A 24,051-nucleotide genomic window follows, 5' to 3' on the forward strand; every position below is an offset into this window, starting at 1 on the left:
ATAACATGTATGGATAGCGTACACATTCAAAATATATGTCTATACATCAGGAGGCAGGCTCAGACGGTGTTAGGCCCAGTATGGCTTGCAGGTGATTGCACAAAGGTGAGAAAGGGTACCGTGTCCCCGGATAACAAGTAAGGATAGCGTACACATTCAAAATATATGTCTATACATCAGGAGGCAGGCTCAGACGGTGTTAGGCCCAGTATGGCTTGCAGGTGATTGCACAAAGGTGAGAAAGGGTACCGTATCCCCGGATAACATGTATGGATGGCGTACACATTCAAAATATATGTCTATACATCAGGAGGCAGGCTCAGACGGTGTTAGGCCCAGTATGGCTTGCAGGTGATTGCACAAAGGTGAGAAAGGGTACCGTATCCCCGGATAACATGTATGGATAGCGTACACATTCAAAATATATGTCTATACATCAGGAGGCAGGCTCAGACGGTGTTAGGCCCAGTATGGCTTGCAGGTGATTGCACAAAGGTGAGAAAGGGTACCGTATCCCCGGATAACAAGTAAGGATAGCGTACACATTCAAAATATATGTCTATACATCAGGAGGCAGGCTCAGATGGTGTTAGGCCCAGTATGGCTTGCAGGTGATTGCACAAAGGTGAGAAAGGGTACCGTATCCCCGGATAACATGTATGGATAGCGTACACATTCAAAATATATGTCTATACATCAGGAGGCAGGCTCAGACGGTGATAGGCCCAGTATGGCTTGCAGGTGATTGCACAAAGGTGAGAAAGGGTACCGTATCCCCGGATAACAAGTAAGGATAGCGTACACATTCAAAATATATGTCTATACATCAGGAGGCAGGCTCAGACGGTGTTAGGCCCAGTGTGGCTTGCAGTTGCTTGCACAAAGGTGAGAAAGGGTACCGTATCCCCGGATAACAAGTAAGGATAGCGTACACATTCAAAATATATGTCTATACATCAGGAGGCAGGCTCAGACGGTGTTAGGCCCAGTATGGCTTGCAGGTGATTGCTCAAAGGTGAGAAAGGGTACCGTATCCCCGGATAACATGTATGGATAGCGTACACATTCAAAATATATGTCTATACATCAGGAGGCAGGCTCAGACGGTGTCAGGCACAGTATGGATTTGACGGCCCAGATTACACAGCGGAGGAGCAGGGAGAGGTAAAGATTGCAAATGCTGGGGCCTTGCCCAAGCAAGGAGGGCCCACTCGTGGGCGTCGGTACTGGCACTGGGCCCCTCATAGTACAGTGGTGTGTCTGACGGTGGGTGTGCACCACCACCGTCAGAGACACTTGATTGCACTATGAGGGACCGTGTGCCAGTGCCCGCGCCTAAGAGTCGGCCTACCCACCTGTCCAGGGCAACGGCACTCGCACGGTGTCGTGCGCTAGGTGGTGACCCCCGCCATGGGGGGGGAGGCAGCACAGTTAGGGAGTTTAAGAAAGTGGCATATGTTGATGTTCGACATTCAGCTGATGCAAAAGGCGAAATAGGTGAAGTCCCAGGAAGAGGTGGACCAAAGCAAGCCATTTTTCTGTCACCCTATGTGTCATCAGGGGAAGGTGGGACAAAATCCTTGGAAACCCATGCATGGTTCATTTTAATGAAGGTTAGATCATCCACATTTTGGGTTGACAGACGGGTCCTTTTTTCTGTCAGGATTGATCCAGCTGCACTGAAGACTCTTTCCGATAGCACACTTGCAGCTGGGCAAGCGAGCTCCTGTAAGGCATATTGGGCCAATTCAGGCCAGGTGTCCAGTTTAGCGGCCCAATAGTCAAAGGGGAATGACCTGTGTGGGAGAACATCGATATGGGAGGAAAAGTAGTTTGTAACCATAGTTGACAACTGCTGTCTCCTGTCACTTTCCATCGATGCAGTATAACCAGTTGCGTGAGCGGTATTTGAAAAATCAGTCCATAACATTGTCATGAAACCCCTGTCTCCAACGCCACTTCTGCTGTGTGCACCACGAACACCTCTGCCAAGCTGCCCCCGGCCCGTACGGCTCGTGTGAGAACCATCACCGCTGCTGTGTGCTGGGAATGCCTCAAGCAACCGATTTACCAGAGTTGCTTGTTTATTAGCCAATATAAGGTCAAGGTTCTCCTGTGGCATGATGTTTTATAATTTGCCTTTATAGCGTGGATCCAGGATGCTGGCCAACCAGTAGTCGTCATTAGAGTTGAGCGACATTTGGTTTTTTAGGGTCGAGTTTCGTTTCGTGAAACCCGACTTTTCCAAAAGTCGGGTCGAGCAAGATCGTCCGAATATATGGAAAAGTCGGGGTCGTCCCGAAACACGAAACCCAATGTAAGTCAATGGGGAATAAAAGTCGGCAGTGAGAGGAGGACAGGAAACACACCTACAGTGCCCATTTGAATGCCAAAAGCATCAATTCTTCTTACTTAAGCTTGTCAACCTTAATTAACTTCATAATACAAGTTACGCACTGAAAAATGGGGGTTATTTGGCTAAAGTTGTGGGGGGGGAGGGCTGGCTGCAGGTATTCATGTGCCCTGGGCGAAAGAGCGCCCCTTTAACACATACCACAACTCATCATGCTCCGATACGGCAGAGAAATAGCGGTATAGTACAATGAAAAATACCTCACTTTTTACATCTCATGACGAGGCCCATCTATTTCTCCATACAGAATCATTGGTCCCATATAATGTTTGAAACAGTATATGATGAGCTCCACATAATGCTACAGTATATGTTGGTCCCCATGGATGAAGCTCCACTGTCTTATGGGCCCAAATAATGCTCCAAACATAATGGGCCCCATTTCTAATGCTCTAGTGTATAATGGGCCCTGTAAATGCTGCTCCAGTGTCTGATGTCCACCTTTGGAATGTTCCAGTGTATGGTGGGCCCCATCTATCATTCTACAGAGTATAGTGCTCCCCAAAAATTGCTGTCCCAACATTGAAAACAATCAAATAAGTCTCCTCGCTAGGGAATCCCTGTACTAGTCTGGACTCCTCGTCGTCCCCATCTTCCATCTCACTGCACAGTATTTCAACCTTGCAAGTGCTGTGATCCTGAGGAAGCAGGGGGGGCCCACTCGTTGGCGAGCACTGACACAGGGCCTCTGATAGTACGGTGGTGTGTCTGATGGCGGGTGGGCTGAACCTGCACTTTCATCTGCAGCTTCCTCTTTGTCACCGTGTAAGATGGAACTGTATATGGGAAGGGTAACCTGAGTTTCATCAGCGTCAGATTCAGGCCGTGTAGCGTGCGAGGGGAATGTAGTGGTCTGGGTCAATGTACCAGCAGATTCATCGAGCAGTGGCTGGGCATCAGTGCACTTGTGTCGTCCCCAGGAGTACGGTCGCCACAGTGGCATTACCTTCCTCCTAGGGAGTGTGATGTCATGCTTGGGAGCAACGAAGGATCTCTCTAGCAGGTTAACTGATTGGGCGGAGTTATTCCCATGAGTCATGACCCTCCAAACAGCGTTCATGAAGGCAAAGTGTTTGTTTTACGTGGGCAGTATGGTTGCAAAGCTGAACCTTAAAGGAATGTCCAGAAGGGCACCACCAGGAGTGGAGCCTACGGTTAAATTCGCCTCCACCTGGGAAATCTCAACCATGCCAGCTACAGAACAGATGCACACATTGCAAGCTTAATTCCGTTAACGAACGAGACTCCGTCATGCCCCGCGGTCCGAGTCCGGCTTACTAGAGGGACACGTGAGACTCTGGCACATGAGATTGGCCAATAACTGGTGTGTCATGCCCTTACATGTCCGTGGCTGCATGTGCGCTACACTGAAAAGGCCAGCGTTTGTCGCTTACAGGTGAAGATAACCCGCTGAACAACGTTAGTGATGGGGATCACTGATTACAATTATTACCCGCGAACGCTGATTTCCCAGTAAGTGCAGGTCAACTGCAGTTCCGGAATTAGGCCTAACCGTCATTCCTGAAAAAATGAAAAACTTACGTGTGCAAACCACAGGTGCTGTAGCTTGCTTAACAGCTCGCCAGCCGTTCTCACGCCCAGTATGGATTACACGTGATTGCACAAAGGTTCGAAAGGGTACTGTATCCCCAGATAACATGTTTGGATAGCGTACACATTCAAAATATATGTCTATACATCAGGAGGCAGGCTCAGACGGTGTTAGGCCCAGTATGGATTGCACGTGATTGCACAAAGGTTGAAAAGGGTACCGTTTCCCCGGATAACATGTATGGATAGCGTACACATTCAAAATATATGTCTCAGGAGGCAGGCTCAGACGGTGTTAGGCCCAGTGTGGATTGCACGTGATTGCACAAAGGTTAGAAAGGGTACCGTATCCCTGGATAACATGTATGGATAGCGTACACATTCAAAATATATGTCTATACATCAGGAGGCAGGCTTAGACGGTGTCAGGCACAGTATGGATTGCACGTGATTGCACAAAGGTTAGAAAGGGTACCGTATCCCTGGATAACAAGTATGGATAGCGTACACATTCAAAATATATGTCTCAGGAGGCAGGCTCAGACGGTGTTAGGCCCAGTATGGATCGCACGTGATTGCACAAAGGTTAGAAAGGGTACCGTATCCCTGGATAACATGTATGGATAGCGTACACATTCAAAATATATGTCTATACATCAGGAGGCAGGCTCAGACGGTGTCAGGCACAGTATGGATTGCACGTGATTGCACAATGGTTAGAAAGGGTACCGAATCCCCGGATAACATGTATGGATAGTGTACACATTCAAAATATATGTCTATACATCAGGAGGCAGGCTCAGATGGTTTTAGGCACAGTATGGATTGCACGTGATTGCACAAAGGTTAGAAAGGGTACCGTATCCCTGGATAACAAGTATGGATAGCGTACACATTCAAAATATATGTCTCAGGAGGCAGGCTCAGACGGTGTTAGGCCCAGTATGGATTGCACTTGATTGCACAAAGGTTAGGTACCGTATCCCCAGATAACATGAATGGATAGCGTACACATTCAAAATATATGTCTATACATCAGTAGGCAGGCTCAGACGGTGTTAGGCCCAGTATGGATTGCACGTGATTGCACAAAGGTTAGAAAGGGTACCGTTTCTCCGGATAACATGTATGGATAGCATACACATTCAAAATATATGTCTCAGGAGGCAGGCTCAGACGGTGTTAGGCCCAGTATGGATCGCACGTGATTGCACAAAGGTTAGAAAGGGTACCGTATCCCCGGATAACATGTATGGATAGCGTACACATTCAAAATATATGTCTCAGGAGGCAGGCTCAGATGGTGTTAGGCCCAGTATGGATCGCACGTGGTTGCACAAAGGTTAGAAAGGGTACCGTATCCCTGGATAACATGTATGGATAGCGTACACATTCAAAATATATGTCTATACATCAGGAGGCAGGCTCAGACGGTGTCAGGCACAGTATGGATTGCACATGATTGCACAAAGGTTAGAAAGGGTACCGTATACCCGGATAACATGTATGGATAGCGTACACATTCAAAATATATGTCTATACATCAGGAGGCAGGCTCAGACGGTGTCAGGCACAGTATGGATTTCACGTGATTGCACAAAGGTTAGAAAGGGTACTGTATCCCCGGATAACATGTATGGATAGTGTACACATTCAAAATATATGTCTATACATCAGGAGGCAAGCTCAGACGGTGTCAGGCACAGTATGGATTGCACATGATTGCACAAAGGTTACAAAGGGTACCGTATCCCTGGATAACAAGTATGGATAGCGTACACATTCAAAATATATGTCTCAGGAGGCAGGCTCAGACGGTGTTAGGCCCAGTATGGATTGCACGTGATTGCACAAAGGTTAGAAAGGGTACCGTATCCCCGGATAACATGTATGGATAGCGTACACATTCAAAATATATGTCTATACATCAGGAGGCATGCTCAGACGGTGTTAGGCCCAGTATGGATTGCACGTGATTGCACAAAGGTTAGAAAGGGTACCGTATCCCCAGATAACATGTATGGATAGCGTACACATTCAAAATATATGTCTATACATCAGGAGGCAGGCTCAGACGGTGTCAGGCACAGTATGGATTTGACGGCCCAGATTACACAGCGGAGGAGCAGGGAGAGGTAAAGATTGAAAATGCTGGGGCCCTGCCCAAGCAAGGGGGGCCCACTCGTGGGCGTCGGTACTGGCACTGGGCCCCTCATAGTACAGCGGTGTGTCTGACGGCGGGTGTGCACCACCACCGTCAGAGACACTTGATTGCACTATGAGGGACCCTGTGCCAGTGCCCGCGCCCAAGATTCGGCCTACCCACCTGTCCAGGGCAACGGCACTCGCACGGTGTCGTGCGCTAGGTGGTGACCCCGGCCATGGGGGGGGGAGGCAGCACAATTAGGGAGTTTTAGAAAGTGGCATATGTTGATGTTGGACATTCAGCTGTTCAGCTGATGCAAAAGGCGAAATAGGTGAAGTCCCAGGAAGAGGTGGACCAAAGCAAGCCATTTTTCTGTCACCCTATGTGTCATCAGGGGAAGGTGGGACAAAATCCTTGGAAACCCATGCATGGTTCATTTTAATGAAGGTTAGATCATCCACATTTTGGGTTGACAGACGGGTCCTTTTTTCTGTCAGGATTGATCCAGCTGCACTGAAGACTCTTTCCGATAGCATACTTGCAGCTGGGCAAGCGAGCTCCTGTAAGGCATATTGGGCCAATTCAGGCCAGGTGTCCAGTTTAGCGGCCCAATAGTCAAAGGGGAATGACCTGTGTGGGAGAACATCGATATGGGAGGAAAAGTAGTTTGTAACCATAGTTGACAACTGCTGTCTCCTGTCACTTTCCATCGATGCAGTATTACCAGTTGTGTGATCGGTATTTGAAAAATCAGTCCACAACATTGTCATGAAACCCCTGTCTCCAACGCCACTTCTGCTGTGTGCACCACGAACACCTCTGCCAAGCTGCCCCCGGCCCGTACGGCTCGTGTGAGAACCATCACCGCTGCTGTGTGCTGGGAATGCCTCAAGCAACCGATTTACCAGAGTTGCTTGTTTATTAGCCAATATTAGGTCAAGGTTCTCCTGTGGCATGATGTTTTGTAATTTGCCTTTATAGCGTGGATCCAGGATGCTGGCCAACCAGTAGTCGTCATCGTTCATCATTTTGGCAATGCGGGGGTCCCTTTTTAGGATCTGCAAGGCATAATCTGACATGTGGGCCAATGTTCCCGGTGTCAATGATGCACTGCGAGTGCTGGGTGGAGGAGCACTTTCTGGCAAATCCACATCCCTCCAGTCACGCACAAACCCTGTACCAGACCTTGCCACGCCAACATTTTCACTTGCCCCACGAGATGCATCCTCCTCCCCTAAGTAATCATCCCCATCATCATCCTCCTCCTCCTCTTCTTCCTCCACCTCATCCAGGAGAGGTCCCTGAGCAGACAATGGCTGAATGTCATCAAGGATTCCCTCCTCCTCTTCCTCCTCATCAACATTGGCTGCAGACGCCTGCTCCTTAAGGTGCGTCAAAGTTTGCATGAGCAGACGCATAAGTGGGATGCTCATGCTTAGGATGGCGTCGCCTGCGCTTACCAGCCGTGTGCATTCCTCAAAACACTGAAGGACTTTACAGAGGTCTTTCAGCTTCGACCACTGCACACCTGTCAACTCCATGTCTGCTCTCAAAGTGCCTGGCCGTGTATCCTCCCACAAATGCATTATGGCCTGCCTCTGCTCGCATAGCCGCTCCACCATGTACAGGGTGGAGTTCCACCATGTTGCAATGTCGATAATGAGGCGGTGGTTGAGAAGGTGGAGCAATCGCTGCAGCTTCTGCATACGAACGGAGTGTACAGGCGACCAGCGGATGTGCGCGCACAGTCTTCGCACCTTCTGGAGCAGGGCTGTTAACTCCGGATAATTTTTGAGGAAGCACTGCACCACCAGGTTCAAGGTGTGAGCCAAGCAAGGTATGTGGCTGAGTTTTGAAAGGGCTATGGCTGCCACAAAATTACGGCCGTTATCACTAACTACCTTGCCTGCCTCAAGATGTACACTGCCCAGCCATGACTCAGTTTGTCGCTTCAAGTACTCGGCCAGCACCTCGGCGGTGTGTCTGTTGCCCAAACACATCATCTGCAACACAGCCTACTGACGCTTTCCACTAGCTGCTCGATAGGGGGACACATCGTTTGCAACAGTGGCAGCTGCAGATGGAATGCTCGTACGACTGCGCTCTGTGGACGAGCTTTCGCTTCTGGAGGAGGAGGTGGAGGAGGAGGGTCGAACGCCTACAGCCAACTGTTTCCTATACCGTGGGCTAGGCAGCACTGTCCAACCACCGCTGTCCCCTGTGGACCCTGCATCCACCACATTAACCCAGTGCGCAGTGATGGACACGTAACGGCCCTGGCCATGCCGACTGGACCATGCATCAGTTGTGAGGTGCACCTTTCCGCTCACTGACTGCTTGAGTGCATGGACAATGCGGTCTTTCACATGATGGTGGAGGGCTGGGATGGCTTTGCGAGAGAAGAAGTGGCGACTGGGTAGGTCATAGCGTGGTACTGCAAAGGCCATGAGTTCGCGGAAAGCTGTGCTTTCCACCAACCGAAAGGGCATCATCTCAAACGAGATTAGTTTGGCAATGTGGGCGTTCAAACCCAGTGTACGTGGATGAGAGACTGAGTACTTTCTTGACCCACTCATAGTGTCTGGGAGGGTGAGCTGGACTTGAGAGCTGCATATGGTGGAAGTAGCGGTGGACAGGGCGGACTGAGAGAGGGCTGATGATGGTGATGGAGTTGGTGTTCTTTCTGATGGCCTAGAATCAGTCTTTCGTTGATATAACAGTGGGATTCCCTGACTGCTGTGGCCTTGCAACGACACCTCAACATTTGCTGCTGTGCTAACCGGTGGGCTTACAGTGGGGGAAACAATGTATCGTTGCTGACTACCTTCGTTGTGATCAGTTGCACATGTGGCACTTGAGGTTTGGTGTTGTGTCCACGCTTGCAAGTGCATGCTGGTTAAATGTCTAAGCATGCAACTGGTATTCAAATTTTTCAGATTTTTCCCTCGGCTAAAGGTCTTTGTGCACTTCTTACAGATAACCTTGGCCTGATCATGAGGATTTTGTTCAAAAAAGTGCCACACTGCACTCTTCCTACTTTGGCAGACATTTTGCGGCCTAGCACGCTGTGATCTTTTGACCCTCTGGACAAGCTGTCCAGCAACTATTTTGATGTTTGGAACCTGTCTTTGGAGTGCTACGGGTCTGCCAGATAACAGCTGTAGTGATGTCGATGTCTGCTGTGGATGCTCCTCATCTGAGCTATTGGAAGCAGCACCAACTTCCCCCAATGGATGCCAATCTGGGTCAACAACTGGGTCATCCATCACCTCCTCTTCTATGTCATGTGCACCTTCCTCTGTGTCACCGTGTATGGTGGTATAGTGTGCGGGAAGGGGCACCTGAGTCTCATCAGGGTCAGAATCTGGCTCTGTACACTGCGAGGACAATGTAGTGCTCTGAGTGAATGTACCAGCAGAATCATCTATCAGCGGCTGTGCATCAGTGCACTCCATGTCAGATTCATCTTGGCCTGGGTAATTCACCATTTGACTTGATAATCCAGGCATGGTATGTGAAAACAGCTCCATGGAGTAATCAGTATTATGGCCTGCGTCATCCTTCAATCTTGGTTGGGGTGAAGGACACAAGGAAAGGTGTGGTTCATGAACAAGAGCCTCCAATGACGACTCAGTGCTTTTACTTTTTACAACTGAAGAAGAGGAGGCGATAGAGCTGGAGGCTGAGTCAGCAATGTAAGACAAAACTTTTTCCTGATGCTCTGGCTTTAAAAGCGGTTTGCCAACTCCTAGAAAACTAAGCGTTCGAGGCCTTATGTAGCCAGACGATGACGCAGGCTCAACACCTCCTGCATTCGGTCCTATTTTGCTCTTGCCACTACCATCAGATCCACCACCAACACCATCATTACCAGCTGCCAACCCCCGCCCAATTCCACGGCGTCTTCCACCAGAATTCCTCATTTTTGGTAGAAATGTAGTCAAAATCCAACAAACTATATAGTAATGTAAAACAAGGTACAAGGTGTCTATAGGACAGTGGAGATTTTGAATTTCTGCAGACACTTGTGGACACTGGACACTTTTGGATTGTGTGAGGCCCAATGAATATCTGAGCGCTATGTGACAGGCTCGATGGCACAGCTGTGACCAAAGTGACTAGAGGATAAGGGAGATTTTGAATCTCTGCACACACTTTTGGACACTGGACACTTTTGGATTGTGTGAGGCCCAATGAATATCTGAGCGCTATGTGACAGGCTCGATGGCACAGCTGTGACCAAAGTGACTAGAGGATAAGGGAGATTTTGAATTTCTGCAGACACTTTTGGACACTGGACACTTTTGGATTGTGTGAGGCCCAATGAATATCTGAGCGCTATGTGACAGGCTCGATGGCACAGCTGTGACCAAAGTGACTAGAGGATAAGGGAGATTTTGAATCTCTGCACACACTTTTGGACACTGGACACTTTTGGATTGTGTGAGGCCCAATGAATATCTGAGCGCTATGTGACAGGCTCGATGGCACAGCTGTGACCAAAGTGACTAGAGGATAAGGGAGATTTTGAATCTCTGCACACACTTTTGGACACTGGACACTTTTGGATTGTGTGAGGCCCAATGAATATCTGAGCGCTATGTGACAGGCTCGATGGCACAGCTGTGACCAAAGTGACTAGAGGATAAGGGAGATTTTGAATCTCTGCACACACTTTTGGACACTGGACACTTTTGGATTGTGTGAGGCCCACTGATATCTGAGCGCTATGTCACAGGCTCGATGGCACAGCTGTGACCAAAGTGACTAGAGGATAAGGGAGATTTTGAATCTCTGCACACACTTTTGGACACTGGACACTTTTGGATTGTGTGAGGCCCACTGATATCTGAGCACTATGTGACAGGCTCGATGGCACAGCTGTGACCAAAGTGACTAGAGGATAAGGGAGATTTTGAATCTCTGCACACACTTTTGGACACTGGACACTTTTGGATTGTGTGAGGCCCACTGATATCTGAGCGCTATGTGACAGGCTCGATGGCACAGCTGTGACCAAAGTGACTAGAGGATAAGGGAGATTTTGAATCTCTGCAGACACTTTTGGACACTGGACACTTTTGGATTGTGTGAGGCCCAATGAATATCTGAGCGCTATGTGACAGGCTCGATGGCACAGCTGTGACCAAAGTGACTAGAGGATAAGGGAGATTTTGAATTTCTGCAGACACTTTTGGACACTGGACACTTTTGGATTGTGTGAGGCCCAATGAATATCTGAGCGCTATGTGACAGGCTCGATGGCACAGCTGTGACCAAAGTGACTAGAGGATAAGGGAGATTTTGAATCTCTGCACACACTTTTGGACACTGGACACTTTTGGATTGTGTGAGGCCCAATGAATATCTGAGCGCTATGTGACAGGCTCGATGGCACAGCTGTGACCAAAGTGACTAGAGGATAAGGGAGATTTTGAATCTCTGCACACAATTTTGGACACTGGACACTTTTGGATTGTGTGAGGCCCACTGATATCTGAGCGCTATGTCACAGGCTCGATGGCACAGCTGTGACCAAAGTGACTAGAGGATAAGGGAGGTTTTGAATCTCTGCACACACTTTTGGACACTGAACACTTTTGCATTGTGTGAGGCCCACTGATATCTGAGCGCTATGTCACAGGCTCGATGGCACAGCTGTGACCAAAGTGACTAGAGGATAAGGGAGATTTTGAATCTCTGCACACACTTTTGGACACTGGACACTTTTGGATTGTGTGAGGCCCACTGATATCTGAGCGCTATGTGACAGGCTCGATGGCACAGCTGTGACCAAAGTGACTAGAGGATAAGGGAGATTTTGAATTTCTGCAGACACTTTTGGACACTGGACACTTTTGGATTGTGTGAGGCCCAATGAATATCTGAGCGCTATGTGACAGGCTCGATGGCACAGCTGTGACCAAAGTGACTAGAGGATAAGGGAGATTTTGAATTTCTGCAGACACTTTTGGACACTGGACACTTTTGGATTGTGTGAGGCCCAATGAATATCTGAGCGCTATGTGACAGGCTCGATGGCACAGCTGTGACCAAAGTGACTAGAGGATAAGGGAGATTTTGAATCTCTGCACACACTTTTGGACACTGGACACTTTTGGCTTGTGTGAGGCCCACTGATATCTGAGCGCTATGTCACAGGCTCGATGGCACAGCTGTGACAAAAGTGACTAGAGAATAATGGAGATTGGATTGCTTTTAAAAAAGCAGTTTGCAGAGCAGTGGGTAAACAGCAATGCCAGCCTGTCAGGAAGCCTTAAAAGGCAGCACAACAACCAACACCACTGATACACCACAATATAGCCTCCCCTTGCACTGCACACACAGTGACTGGTGTGTTGTGCAGGCCAAATTGCTAGCAGCAGAAGCAGTTTTTTTTTCTTCTTCTCAGCAGGACAAAGAAAAAATTGGGATTGCTTTTAAAAAATCAGTTTGCGGAGCAGTGGGTAAACAGCAATGCAGGAATGTCAGGAAGCCTTAGAAGGCAGCCCAACAACCAACACCACTGATACACCACTATATAGCCTCCCCTTGCACTGCACACACAGTGACTGGTGTGTTGTGCAGGCCAAATCGCTAGCAGCAGAAGCAGTTTTTTGGTCTTCTTCCCTGCCTAACGCTCTCCCTACAGAATCAGCAACCTCTCCCTATACTGAGATCGGCAGAAGTAAGATGGCGGTCGGCGTGCACGCCCTTTTATACCCCCTGTGACGCCCACCAAAGCAAGCCAATCACTTGCATGCCCTTCTGAAAGATGGTGGTGACCCCTGCCTATGTCATCACGTTGCCCACAGTGTCCGTGGATCCTGATTGGCTGAAAAAGAGCGCAAAACAAACTTTTGAAATGCGACTTTGGCGCGTAAGTCGCCGACCTCGTGGCCGACCTCATCCTAGGGTCGGGTTTCGTTTCATGAAACCCGACTTTGCTAAACGTCGGCGACTTTTGAATTTTTTCGACCCGTTTCGCTCAACTCTAGTCGTCATCGTTCATCATTTTGGCAATGCGGGGGTCCCTTTTTAGGATCTGCAAGGCATAATCTGACATGTGGGCCAATGTTCCCGGTGTCAATGATGCACTGCGAGTGCTGGTTGGAGGAGCACTTTCTGGCAAATCCACATCCCTCCAGTCACGCACAAACCCTGTACCAGACCTTGCCACGCCAACATTTTCACTTGCCCCACGAGATGCATCCTCCTCCCCTAAGTAATCATCCCCATCATCCTCCTCCTCCTCTTCTTCCTACACCTCGTCCAGGAGAGGTCCCTGAGCAGACAATGGCTGAATGTCATCAAGGATTCCCTCCTCCTCTTCCTCCTCATCAACATTGGCTGCAGACGCCTGCTCCTTAAGGTGCGCCAAAGTTTGCATGAGCAGACGCATAAGTGGGATGCTCATGCTTAGGATGGCGTCGTCTGCGCTTACCAGCCGTGTGCATACCTCAAAACACTAAAGGACTTTACAGAGGTCTTTCAGCTTCGACCACTGCACACCTGTCAACTCCATGTTTGCTCTCAAAGTGCCTGGCCGTGTATCCTCCCACAAATGCATTATGGCCTGCCTCTGCTCGCACAGCCGCTCCACCATGTACAGGGAGGAGTTCCACCTTGCTGCAATGTCGATAATGAGGCGGTGGTTGGGAAGGTGGAGCAATCGCTGCAGCTTCTGCAAACGAACGGAGTGTACAGGTGACCGGCGGATGTGCGCGCACAGTCTTCGCACCTTCTGGAGCAGGGCTGTTAACTCCGGATAATTTTTGAGGAAGCACTGCACCACCAGGTTCAAGGTGTGAGCCAAGCAAGGTATGTGGCTGAGTTTTGAAAGGGCTATGGCTGCCACAAAATTACGGCCGTTATCACTAACTACCTTGCCTGCCTCAAGATGTACACTGCCCAGCCATGACTCAGTTTGTCGCTTCAAGTACTCGGCCAGCACCTCGGCGGTGTGTCTGTTGCCCAAACACATCATCTGCAACACAGCCTGCTGACGCTTTCCACTAGCTGCTCGATAGGGGGACACATCGTGTGCAACAGTGGCAGCTGCAGATGGAGTGCTCGTACGACTGCGCTCTGTGGACGAGCTTTCGCTTCTGGAGGAGGAGGAGGAGGGTTGAACGCCTACAGCCAACTGTTTCCTATACCGTGGGCTAGGCAGCACTGTCCCACCACCGCTGTCCCCTGTGGACCCTGCATCCACCACATTAACTTAGTGCGCAGTGATGGACACGTAACGGCCCTGGCCATGCCGATTGGACCATGCATCAGTTGTGAGGTGCACCTTTCCGCTCACTGACTGCTTGAGTGCATGGACAATGCGGTTTTTCACATGATGGTGGAGGGCTGGGATGGCTTTGCGAGAGAAGAAGTGGCGACTGGGTAGATCATAGCGTGGTACTGCATAGGCCATGAGTTCGCGGAAAGCTGTGCTTTCCATCAACCGAAAGGGCATCATCTCAAACGAGATTAGTTTGGCAATGTGGGCGTTCAAACCCAGTGTACGCGGATGAGAGACTGAGTACTTTCTTGACCTACTCATAGTGTCTGGGAGGGTGAGCTGGACTTGAGAGCTGCATATGGTGGAAGTAGCGGTGGACAGGGCGGACTGAGAGAGGGTTGATGATGGTGATGGAGTTGTTGTTCTTTCTGATGGCCTAGAATCAGTCTTTCGTTGATATAACAGTGGGATTCCCTGACTGCAGTGGCCTTGCAACAACACCTCAACATTTGCTGCTGTGCTAACCGGTGGGCTTACAGTGGGGGAAACAATGTAGCGTTACTGACTACTTTCGTTGTGATCAGTTGCACATGTGGCACTTGAGGTTTGGTGTTGTGTCCACGCTTGCAAGTGCATGCTGGTTAAATGTCTAAGCATGCAACTGGTATTCAAATTTTTCAGATTTTTCCCTCGGCTAAAGGTCTTTGCGCACTTCTTACAGATCACCTTGGCCTGATCATGAGGATTTTGTTCAAAAAAGTGCCACACTGCACTCTTCCTACTTTGGCAGACATTTTGCGGCCTAGCACGCTGTGATCTTTTGACCCTCTGGACAAGCTGTCCAGCAACTATTTTGATGTTTGGAACCTGTCTTTGGAGTGCTCCGGGCCTGCCAGTTAACAGCTGTTGCGATGTCGATGTCTGCTGTGGATGCTCCTCATCTGAGCTATTGGAAGCAGCACCCTCTTCCCCCAATGGATGCCAATCTGGGTCAACAACTGGGTCATCCATCACCTCCTCTTCTATGTCATGTGCACCTTCCTCTGTGTCACCGTGTATGGTGGTATAGTGTGCGGGAAGGGGCACCTGAGTCTCATCAGGGTCAGAATCTGGCTCTGTACACTGCGAGGACAATGTAGTGCTCTGAGTGAATGTACCAGCAGAATCATCTATCAGCGGCTGTGCATCAGTGCACTCCATGTCAGATTCATCTTGGCCTGGGTAATTCACCATTTGACTTGATAATCCAGGCATGGTATGTGAAAACAGCTCCATGGAGTAATCAGTAGTATGGCCTGCGTCATCCTTCAATCTTGGTTGGGGTGAAGGACACAAGGAAAGGTGTGGTTCATGAACAAGAGCCTCCAATGATGACTCAGTGCTTTTACTTTTTACAACTGAAGAAGAGGAGGCGATAGAGCCGGAGGCTGAGTCAGCAATGTAAGACAAAACTTTTTCCTGATACTCTGGCTTTAAAAGCGGTTTGCCAACTCCTAGAAAACTAAGCGTTCGAGGCCTTATGTAGCCAGACGATGACGCAGGCTCAACACCTCCTGCATTCGGTCCTATTTTGCTCTTGCCACTACCATCAGATCCACCACCAACACCATCATTACCAGCTGCCAACCCCCGCCCAATTCCACGGCCTCTTCCACCAGACTTCCTCATTTTTGGTAGAAATGTAGACAAAATCCAACAAACTATATAGTAATGTAAAACAAGGTACAAGGTGTCTATAGGACAGGGGAGATTTTGAATTTCTGCAGACACTTGTGGACACTGGACACTTTTGGATTGTGTGAGGCCCACTGAATATCTGAGCGCTCTGTCACAGGCTCGATGGCAGAGCTGTGACCAAAGTCACTAGAGGATAAGGGAGATTTTGAATTTCTGCACACACTTGTGGACACTGGACACTTATGGATTGTGTGAGGCCCACTGAATATCTGAGCGCTCTGTCACAGGCTCGATGGCAGAGCTGTGACCAAAGTCACTAGAGGATAAGGGAGATTTTGAATTTGTGCACACACTTGTGGACACTGGACACTTATGGATTGTGTGAGGCCCACTGAATATCTGAGCGCTCTGTCACAGGCTCGATGCCACAGCTGTGACCAAAGTCACTAGAGGATAAGGGAGATTTTGAATTTCTGCACACACTTGTGGACACTGGACACTTATGGATTGTGTGAGGCCCACTGAATATCTGAGCGCTCCGTCACAGGCTCGATGGCAGACCTGTGACCAAAGTCACTAGAGGATAAGGGAGATTTTTAATTTCTGCACACACTTGTGGACACTGGACACTTATGGATTGTGTGAGGCCCACTGAATATCTGAGCGCTCTGTCACAGGCTCGATGGCAGACCTGTGACCAAAGTCACTAGAGGATAAGGGAGATTTTGAATTTCTGCACACACTTTTGGACACTGGACACTTATGGATTGTGTGAGGCCCACTGAATATCTGAGCGCTCTGTCACAGGCTCGATGGCAGAGCTGTGACCAAAGTGATTAGAGGATAAGGGAGATTTTTAATTTCTGCACACACTTGTGTACACTGGACACTTATGGATTGTGTGAGGCACACTGAATATCTGAGCGCTCTGTCACAGGCTCGATGGCAGAGCTGTGACCAAAGTCACTAGAGGATAAGGGAGATTTTGAATTTGTGCACACACTTGTGGACACTGGACACTTATGGATTGTGTGAGGCCCACTGAATATCTGAGCGCTCTGTCACAGGCTCGATGGCAGAGCTGTGACCAAAGTCACTAGAGGATAAGGGAGAATTTGAATTTCTGCACACACTTTTGGACACTGGACACTTATGGATTGTGTGAGGCCCACTGAATATCTGAGCGCTCTGTCACAGGCTCGATGGCAGAGCTGTGACCAAAGTGACTAGAGGATAAGGGAGATTTTTAATTTCTGCACACACTTGTGTACACTGGACACTTATGGATTGTGTGAGGCACACTGAATATCTGAGCGCTCTGTCACAGGCTCGATGGCAGAGCTGTGACCAAAGTCACTAGAGGATAAGGGAGATTTTGAATTTGTGCACACACTTGTGGACACTGGACACTTATGGATTGTGTGAGGCCCACTGAATATCTGAACACTCTGTCACAGGCTCGATGGCAGAGCTGTGACCAAAGTCACTAGAGGATAAGGGAGATTTTTAATTTCTGCACACACTTGTGAACACTGGACACTTATGGATTGTGTGAGGCCCACTGAATATCTGAGCGCTCTGTCACAGGCTCGATGGCAGAGCTGTGACCAAAGTCACTAGAGGATAAGGGAGATTTTGAATTTCTGCACACACTTGTGGACACTGGACACTTATGGATTGTGTGAGGCCCACTGAATATCTGAGCGCTCTGTCACAGGCTCGATGGCAGAGCTGTGACCAAAGTGACTAGAGGATAAGGGAGATTTTTAATTTCTGCACACACTTGTGGACACTGGACACTTATGGATTGTGTGAGGCCCACTGAATATCTGAGCGCTCTGTCACAGGCTCGATGGCAGAGCTGTGACCAAAGTGACTAGAGGATAAGGGAGATTTTTAATTTCTGCACACACTTGTGGACACTGAACACTTATGGATTGTGTGAGGCCCACTGAATATCTGAGCGCTCTGTCACAGGCTCGATGGCAGAGCTGTGACCAAAGTCACTAGAGGATAAGGGAGATTTTGAATTTGTGCACACACTTGTGGACACTGGACACTTATGGATTGTGTGAGGCCCACTGAATATCTGAGCGCTCTGTCACAGGTTCGATGACAGAGCTGTGACCAAAGTGACTAGAGGATAAGGAAGATTTTTAATTTCTGCACACACTTGTGGACACTGGACACTTATGGATTGTGTGAGGCCCACTGAATATCTGAGCGCTCTGTCACAGGCTCGATGGCAGAGCTGTGACCAAAGTCACTAGAGGATAAGGGAGATTTTTAATTTCTGCACACACTTGTGGACACTGGACACTTATTGATTGTGTGAGGCCCACTGAATATCTGAGCGCTCTGTCACAGGCTCGATGGCAGAGCTGTGACCAAAGTCACTAGAGGATAAGGGAGATTTTGAATTTGTGCACACACTTGTGGACACTGGACACTTATGGATTGTGTGAGGCCCACTGAATATCTGAGCGCTCTGTCACAGGCTCGATGGCAGAGCTGTGACCAAACTCACTAGAGGATAAGGGAGATTTTTAATTTCTGCACACACTTGTGTACACTGGACACTTATGGATTGTGTGAGGCACACTGAATATCTGAGCGCTCTGTCACAGGCTCGATGGCAGAGCTGTGACCAAAGTCACTAGAGGATAAGGGAGATTTTGAATTTGTGCACACACTTGTGGACACTGGACACTTATGGATTGTGTGAGGCCCACTGAATATCTGAACACTTTGTCACAGGCTCGATGGCAGAGCTGTGACCAAAGTGACTAGAGGATAAGGGAGATTTTTAATTTCTGCACACACTTGTGAACACTGGACACTTATGGATTGTGTGAGGCCCACTGAATATCTGAGCGCTCTGTCACAGGCTCGATGGCAGAGCTGTGACCAAAGTCACTAGAGGATAAGGGAGATTTTGAATTTCTGCACACACTTGTGGACACTGGACACTTATGGATTGTGTGAGGCCCACTGAATATCTGAGCACTCTGTCACAGGCTCGATGGCAGAGCTGTGACCAAAGTGACTAGAGGATAAGGGAGATTTTTAATTTCTGCACACACTTGTGGACACTGGACACTTATGGATTGTGTGAGGCCCACTGAATATCTGAGCGCTCTGTCACAGGTTCGATGACAGAGCTGTGACCAAAGTGACTAGAGGATAAGGAAGATTTTTAATTTCTGCACACACTTGTGGACACTGGACACTTATGGATTGTGTGAGGCCCACTGAATATCTGAGCGCTCTGTCACAGGCTCGATGGCAGAGCTGTGACCAAAGTCACTAGAGGATAAGGGAGATTTTTAATTTCTGCACACACTTGTGGACACTGGACACTTATTGATTGTGTGAGGCCCACTGAATATCTGAGCGCTCTGTCACAGGCTCGATGGCAGAGCTGTGACCAAAGTCACTAGAGGATAAGGGAGATTTTGAATTTGTGCACACACTTGTGGACACTGGACACTTATGGATTGTGTGAGGCCCACTGAATATCTGAGCGCTCTGTCACAGGCTTCATGGCAGAGCTGTGACCAAAGTCACTAGAGGATAAGGGAGATTTTTAATTTCTGTACACACTTGTGGACACTGGACACTTATGGATTGTGTGAGGCCCACTGAATATCTGAGCGCTCTGTCACAGGCTCGATGGCAGAGCTGTGACCAAAGTGACTAGAGGATAAGGGAGATTTTTAATTTCTGCACACACTTGTGGACACTGGACACTTATTGATTGTGTGAGGCCCACTGAATATCTGAGCGCTCTGTCACAGGCTCGATGGCAGAGCTGTGACCAAAGTCACTAGAGGATAAGGGAGAATTTGAATTTGTGCACACACTTGTGGACACTGGACACTTATAGATTGTGTGAGGCCCACTGAATATCTGAGCGCTCTGTCACAGGCTCGATGGCAGAGCTGTGACGAAAGTGACTAGAGGATAAGGGAGATTTTGAATTTGTGCACACACTTGTGGACACTGGACACTTATGGATTGTGTGAGGCACACTGAATATCTGAGCGCTATGTCACAGGCAGAAATTGGCTAATGTATCACAAACTACAAGGTGTATGTAGAATTGGGCAGAATAGGAATCTCCCTAGAGTGCAGGTCTGTAAGAACGGAACATGTCCTCGACTTATTCTCACAGAGTGACACACTGATAGCTTCACTGTGGCTGTGATAACAGCCGTTACACGGTACTGTGTGAGGATTGTACACCGCTGTATGGTGTGAAAAAATGCACGCTCAGTATCTCAGCAGGACAAAAAAAAAAATTGGGATTGCTTTTAAAAAAGCAGTTTGCGGAGCAGTGGGTAAACAGCAATGCAGGAATGTCAGGAAGCCTTAGAAGGCAGCCCAACAACCAACACCACTGATACACCACTATATAGCCTCCCCTTGCACTGCACAGTGACTGGTGTGTTGTACAGGCAAAATCGCTAGCAGCAGAAGCAGTTTTTTTTTCTTCTTCTCAGCAGGACAAAAAAAAAATTGGGATTGCTTTTAAAAAAGCAGTTTGCGGAGCAGTGGGTAAACAGCAATGCAGGAATGTCAGGAAGCCTTAGAAATCAGCCCAACAACCAACACCACTGATACACCACTATATAGCTTCCCCTTGCACTGCACAGTGACTGGTGTGTTGTACAGGCAAAATCGCTAGCAGCAGAAGCAGTTTTTTTTTCTTCTTCTCAGCAGGACAAAAAAAAAAAATTGGGATTGCTTTTAAAAAAGCAGTTTGCGGAGCAGTGGTTAAACAGCAATGCAGGAATATCAGGAAGCCTTAGAAGGCAGCCCAACAACCAACACCACTGATACACCACTATATAGCCTCCCCTTGCACTGCACACACAGTGACTGGTGTGTTGTACAGGCAAAATCGCTAGCAGCAGAAGCAGTTTTTGGTGTCTTCTTCCCTGCCTAACGCTCTCCCTACAAAATCAGCAGCAGCAGCAGCTCTCTCTATTCTGAGATCAGCATGAGTAACATGGCGGTCGGCGTGCACGCCCTTTTATACCCCCTGTGACACCCACCAAAGCAAGCCAATCACTTGCATGCCCTTCTGAAAGATGGTGGTGACCCGTGCCTATGTCATCACGTTGCCCACAGTGTCCGTGGATCCTGATTGGCTGAAAAAGAGCGCAAAACAAACTTTTGAAACGCGACTTTGGCGCGTAAGTCGCCGACCTCGTGGCCGACCTCATCCTAGGATCGGGTTTCGTTTCATGAAACCCGACTTTGCCAAAAGTCGGCGACTTTTGAAATTTTTCGACCCGTTTCGCTCAACTCTACTGTTCATGCCTTTCGGCTTTACCAGTGCTCCAGCGGTCTTCCAAAACTTCATAAATCTCATGTTCTCTGATTTTATTGGATGTTTTTTGGTGGTATATTTGGATGACATATTGATCTATTCTCCTGATAAACAGACTCTCATTGGTCATGTTCGGGCAGTTCTCTAAAGGCTCCGGGAGAACTGTCTCTTTGCTAATCTGGAAAAATGTTTGCTTTTTGCTCAGGAACTGTCATTTCTGGGGTTCATCGTGTCTGCTTAAGGGTATCGCATGGATCCTAATAAGGTGCAGGCCATTGTCGAGTGGGTTCAACCTTGTGATTTGAAGACTCTGCAGCGTTTCCTAGGAATTGCCAATTACTATCGCAAATTTATAAAGGGGTTCTCACAGGTGGTTAAACCCTTCACAGACATGACTCAAAAGGGGGCCGATATCAAGAATTGGGCAACCGCAGCAGTAGCGGCATTTCAGTTTTTGAAAACATGTTTCATGTCGGCCCCGGTTCTTGTTCAACCGGACCCGTCTGAACCATTTATTGTTGAGGTAGATGCCTCAGAGGTGGGGGTGGGGGCGGTATTGTCCCAGGACCCGCCACTTTGACCAATTTAAGACCTTGTGCCTTTTTCTCAAAGAAATTCTCTCCTGCGGAGAGAAACTATGATGTGGGAAATCGAGAACTTCTGGCCGTTAAGTTGGCCTTTGAAGAATGGAGGCAATTTTTGGAGGGGGCTGTCCATCCTATAACCGTAATTACGGACCACAAAAACCTAGCTTATATTGAGCCAGCTAAGAGGTTGACTCCTAGAAAGGCTAGATGGTCACTTTTTTTTTTCCAATTCAACTTCTCGATCACTTTTCGGCCAGGGTCCAAAAATGTCAGAGCAGAAGCTTTGTCACGCAGTTTAGATCCGGTGTCCCCCCCGGAACCTCCATCCTCCATTCTTCAGCCTGGGGAGGTGGTGGCAGGTATTTCGAATATGTTGGAACGAGAGATTCGGGAAGCCCAGTCTCTTGCACCGCCGGCTAAGCGGGTGGACAAACTTTTTGTGTCAGCTCAGCTTCGCCTTAAGGTTCTCCGGGAGTTCCATGACTCAGTTCTGGGTGGACATCCAGGGATCTCGGCTACCCAGAAGGCCATTGCTAGAGTATTCTGGTGGTCTGCTTTAGCCTCTGATGTTCAGGAATATGTGTCTGCTTGTGATGTTTGTGCCCGTGCAAAAACCCCACTTAACCGGCCGGCCGGGGAATTGGTACCACTGCCAATTCCTGAGAGACCATGGATGCATTTGTCCATGGATTTCTTCACCAACCTTCCCCCCTCCAAGGGTAATACCGTCGTCTGGGTGGTGGACAGGTTTAGTAAGCAGGCACATTTTGTACCTTTGGCAGCTCTACCTAATGCGGAAACATTGTCCAGATTGTTTGTTGAGCATGTGGTGCGGTTGCATGCGGTACCCTTGAATGTGGTTTCTGATAGAGGAGTGCAATTTGTTTCCAGATTTTGGAGGGCTTTTTGTAAAAGGTTGGGTATTGGTCTGTCCTTTTCATCCGCTTATCATCCAGAGACTAATGGGCAGACTGAGCGGACCAATCAGTCTCTGGAGCAAATGGTGCATTGCTTGACCTCAGACCAACAAGATGATTGGTGTTCTGTGTTACCGATGGCTGACTTTGCATTTAACAACCGCATTAACCAGTCTACGGGTACATCTCCATTTTTCTGCAATTATGGGTTTCATCCTCATTTTGGAGAATTTTCCCGTTTGAATTCTGTGTGTCCTGGGGCGGATAAGACGATCCAGCGGTTGGGGGAGGTATGGTGAGAGGTCCAGAGTGATATTACGAAGGTCCAGGACAAATTTACATTTTTTGCGGACAAAAAACGATCCGCGGGACTGGTGTTTCAGATTGGGGATAAGGTATGGTTGTCCACCAAGAATATAAGACTCAAGGTCCCCTCTGCGAAGCTTGGACCCAAGTTTATCGGTCCTTATGAAATTACCGAGGCAGTTAACCCGGTGGCTTTTCGGTTGCGTCTCCTGCCATCTCTGTGGATCCCAAATGTTTTTTATAAGGCCCTATTGAAACCTGTGAGGTCCGCTGGGGAGGGATCATCAGCTTCCCCAACACCGGTTTTGGTAGACGGGCAGTCGGAGTACGAGGTGGAACGAATTGTCAACTCCAGGTTGGTCCGTCGTGCCCTTCAATATCTGGTACAGTGGAAAGGCTACGGTCCTGAAGAACGCTCATGGGTCCTGCTCGATCGGTTCATGCGGATCAGTTGGTCCGGGCCTTTCACGCCAAGTACCCTGAGAGACCTGGGGGTCCAGTGGTCCCCCATTTAGAGGAGGGTACTGTCATGATCCAGGACGGGGTTTCGCTTTGTCCCATCCTGGTCTGACTGGGGGTTAATTGTACTGCCTCTCCCTAGCAGAGGGCGGCTATTTAATGCTCACTGGACCTAGGTCCGGTGTCAGTTATACTCCTGCCCTTGGCTGAGTTAGTTGACCTTGTGCGTATGTGTGCCTTGTGCCTAATATCTTGCTTGCTTGTTTGGTTATGATCCGGTTCTGTCCCTGTTGCGAGTTCAGCCTGTCCCTCTTGTACTGCACTACCTCTCGTGTATGACTCTCTGCTTGTGACCCGACTTCTCTCTGCTCGTCCCCTTGGTACCGCGTCGCCCTCTTGTGTATGACCTTTGGCTTTGTCTGACCTC

The sequence above is a fragment of the Dendrobates tinctorius genome, unplaced genomic scaffold (assembly GCF_039654945.1).
Source record: "Dendrobates tinctorius isolate UK_male_01 unplaced genomic scaffold, ASM3965494v1 ptg000097l, whole genome shotgun sequence".
Classification (NCBI taxonomy): Eukaryota; Metazoa; Chordata; class Amphibia; order Anura; family Dendrobatidae; genus Dendrobates; species Dendrobates tinctorius.